Raw genomic sequence first — 4,597 nt, 5'->3', positions numbered from 1 at the left:
TTTGTTAGAAATTATTATTGATCCCATCATTATCAACTTTGCCTTTTATTCCACTAAGGTCAATAAAATAATACCAGTCACAAGCTTGAATCCATTGTACCAACTGTACAAATATGTGTGATATATTGAGAGTGGATTCAAGTTAGAAGCTCCTCTGCTTTAAATTTGTAGCCTTGTACCCAATTCTAAAACCATAGTCATTATGGATTGATTGAATGTTATACAAAATATTTTAAAAGTATTTAGTTCAGGCTTAAAAGAACTGAGTTCAATCCTGACTAAGTTAACTTTGCTTCCATCATTGAGATTTGATAAAATTATTAGTGTCAGAAATGTCCGGCAGTATTTGTTCTAAATTCAAATCATACACAGTCAATTTTACCTTTCATTCTTCCAGAGTTGCTAAAATACTTGGCAAGTACTGGGATTAATTCCCTCTCCCCAAATTTATGGCCTTGTACCTATTTTATAAGATATTATTAATCTTAGTAATAATATGATTATCAGTTCAAATATATACCTTACAGTATTTAGTTTTATCCCTCAGCATTCTGAGTCAAAACATCTGTAGAGTCAACATATGTGGAGTCTCTTCTATCAAAAATATACAGGCCTGTGGCCTTGTGCCAATGTGAGAGGTCTCTTATGTTCACTGTAAGATCGTATATATAATTTGTATTATTATAAACACAAGAGTTTAATATGCAAGAGATAAACTCCTCCTCAGTGAAGTAATTTTGCAATTTCATTTCACAGTTGAATCCAATCCTCTTACACTGCTAATGCCATTATCAAAAGCACGAACATCACAGAACTTCATTTGCTTTCCTTTATGAATTTGTGGTCCATTTTATGCCTAAATAAAAAATATATATTATTGTGACATCTGCCATTTTAAAGCAGAAACTGTGCTCCCTCCCTTTCTCTCTCTCTCTCCCACCCCCTCTCTCTGATAATATTTTATCCCATTAGAAATTAATACAAGGAGAAATTTCAAGATTCTCTCATTTGTAGTAAGGCAACCTCTCCTCTCTACTTTTAAAACTTAGAAATATTTCTGAAGTAATAATCATTTATTTTTTACTTATCCTGTTATTTTTGTAAAAGTAAAAATTAAAGGGGTTGGTGAACAAATGTCAATGAAGGGAACATTTAAAGGTGGTTTTATACATGCGTACATATTTGTTAAATCCTGTCAACTTGTAAATAATTCAATTTTTCTATCACTTTAGATATGAAGCCTATTTCAGAAACAATTATTATTATTATCATTAAAGCTTGTAGAGTGTCAAACTAAAAGACCTTACAGTATTTAGTTTCTTCTGTCTGTTTGCCCTGTGTTGAAATCCCCTCAGGGTTACGTTTTGTTTCTTAATCTTTCGCAATCAACAGTAGCATAAGCACCAGTTTCGTGGTGAGGGTTGATTCCTCCTGCGAATTTGTGGCTTTGTGCTAATGTCAGAAATCATTTGTATGAAAGACAGCAGAGTACCTGGCTAAATGCTTCACAACATTTATTTCTGACTTCTATATCTGGTTCAAATTCTGCTAGGCTTCATTTTGCCTTTTGTCCTTTCAGGAAGACTAAAATAAATACCAATCAGATACTGAAGTCATTTCTATTGACCATGTCCTTCCCAACAAACCAATTGCTGTAAAGAAATTATTATTATTCAACAGATGCATATATATATATATATATATATATATATGTGTGTGTGTGTGTGTGTGTGTGTTTATTAGTTATACTCTATATTCCAAAATTTAAATTAATGTTTTAAAGAAATTTCTAGCCTTATTTATGGAGATGAATCTTTAAAAGTTTTTTAATTAATAAAGATTTATCTCCCCTTCCGTATGTATCTAAAATTGCAAACAGATTCCTGGATGAAGTTACTTTTGTATGTGTGTATATATATCTCAAAGATTATTAAATATTCTTTTACTAATTATTATTTGTCATTTGCTTTGATTACTCTGTTGTTGTTTTTTCTACTTGAGCAGTTTTTGTTCTTGCAGAATTAAATTTTTTTCAGGTTCATAGTCACTCATACTACTGTGTGTTAATGACTATATCATCATCATCATCATCATTTAACATTCGTTTGCACAGTTTTACAGGATCTGGCAATTCAAAGGCCTGCACCAGGCTCCAATTGTCTGCTTTGGCATGGTTTCTACAGCTGACTGCCCTTCCTAATGCCAACCATTTTATAGAGTGTACCAGGTGCTTTTTTACACGACACCAGTATGGGTGCTTTTTATATGGTACCAGGACTGGTGCTTTTTATGTGGCACCAGCATGGGCATTTTTGTCATGGCGCCAGCATGGGTGTTTTTTTTACATGGCACCAGTACCCTGAAGCTTGCAAGACAAGGACCTATCAGCTGAGAGAGAGAGAGAGAGAGAGAGAGAGAGAGAGAGAGAGAGAGAGAGGAGCTTAGAGATTAGTGTATGACAGAGGTAGCTCTCTTATTATTAAGGAGATGCGTGGCTGCCTCAGTAGGATGAGGAAGGTGAGAGAGAGTGGTAGACAGTCATAGTGTGACAACAGGGTAGTGAAAGAAATACAGAGAGGATAGAGTGAGATGTTCCATATGAGTGTGGTGGGAGATATCAAGTGATGGTGAGAGGGAAATGGCTGGGAGGGGATATGTGAAGGCATGGAGAGTGTGCAGATAGGCACATGAGGGAGAATTGTGTGACCTGCAGTGATTAATAGGGACGTGAGAGAGTTTGACAGAGGACAGATTTACGTGTTGGGGGGGGGGGGTGCATATCCATAAAGGACAGCCATGATGTTACTTAGCTGTGTCTTCTCAGGCACAGCAAGTCGCCAGAAGGGTCAGTCCCTTGTCATCTCTTCAATGAGACCCAACATCTGAAGATCCTTTCTCACCACTTTATCCCACATCTTCCTGATCTACCCCTTCCACAGATTCCCTCCTCAATTAGAGATCAGCACTTTATGCAGGTGTCCTAATCCATACACATCACATGACCAAACCAGAGCAGACTTCTCTCTTGCACATTACATCTGATGCCTCTCATATCCAATTTTTCTCTTAAATCATTTACACTTTGTCTCACATGCACAATGGCAGTACCCATCCAGCAGAGCACGCTGGTTTCATTTCTTCCAAGCTTTCATATGTCTTCTGTAGTCACAGCATGTTTCACTGTTATATTGCATAACTGTATGTATACAGGTATCATACAATCTGCCTTTCACTCTGAGGAAGAGGCTCTTTGTTACCAATAAAGGTAATAGTTTTCTGAACTTTACCCAGCCTGTTTTTATTCTAGCAACTTCCTCCTCCACTGCTAACTTGGTCACCTATGTAATGGAAGCTATCTACTACTTCTAAGTATTCTCTCAGACACTTGGAGGAAGTTTATTCTATGTGCATTCCTAGTGTTTATTGTACCCACACATTTGCCACACACAAGGACTACTTTCTCTGATAACTGTCCTGTGATACCACTGCACCTCTTATGTGTCCATAGCTTGCACTGGGTACACTGTATGGAATTTCTACAAACACCTTTTCTATATATCAAGCAGGCCCATCTCCCTGAAGGGACTTGTGCTTTGTCTGTTTTCCTACTTGCTTGGACTTTTTTTTTTGCTAAATTGACTCTATTTTGATGCCCTTTGATTCCAGACCTTGCTTCCACTCCCGAAATTTTTTCTCTAGTTCAGACAGCAATTCAGCCATAACAAGTCATCAGCATAGAAGAGCTCCCAAGGACAGCCAGTCTTAAATTCCTTTGTTATGCCCTAGAAGTTTATGATAAACAAGAGGGGACTGAGAACTAATCCTTAGTGAACTCCAACTTTTACACTAAATTCTTTGCTATACTCATTGCCAACCCTCACCTTACTGACAGCATCCTTGTACATGGCTTGAACAGCTCTCACCAACCACTCATCTGCATTGACCACCAGGTGAGGGAGCAGAAGATCCTGTCAAAAGCTTACTCCATGTCAGCAAAAGCCAAGTACAGGGGCTTATTTTTGGCTAAATGCTTCTCCTACAGTTACTTCACCAGTTACTTCTCCCTCAAAACCAAAGTGTATCTCATCTAAGCTAATTCTCTTCCTAATTAGTTGATCTATGACCCTCTCTGTAACTTTCATCAGCTGGTCAAACAATATGATACCACAGTAATTATTTATATCTAAGGCATCACTTTTACCTTTGTAGTAAGTGATTATAATAATGCTACACCAGTCATTGGGAATGATTCCCTTGTGGACAACCTAATTAACTATATGGGTTACTGACTAGACCATATCCCACTCTGCCAGATATTTTAAGCTTTTCAGCAGTGATTCTTAAGAGCCAGGGGCTTTCTTTGTCTTCATATCCTTAATTTCTTTATCTACTAGGTAACTTTTGATTGGGATAGCTGGTCCCTCTGTTGGGTCCACATTAGGCAGACTCTCCTTTCATATATTCTCAACATTTAGCAGCTTTTCAGTGTGGCATTTCCAAGCCTCTTCCTTTGCAGAATCACTAACTGCAAGTGAACCATCATCATCATCATCATCATCGTTTAATGTCCGCTTTCCATGCTAGCATGGGTTGGACG

Source organism: Octopus bimaculoides, chromosome 20, assembly GCF_001194135.2.
Source record: "Octopus bimaculoides isolate UCB-OBI-ISO-001 chromosome 20, ASM119413v2, whole genome shotgun sequence".
NCBI classification, from domain to species: domain Eukaryota; kingdom Metazoa; phylum Mollusca; class Cephalopoda; order Octopoda; family Octopodidae; genus Octopus; species Octopus bimaculoides.
This window is presented reverse-complemented; position numbering follows the sequence as displayed.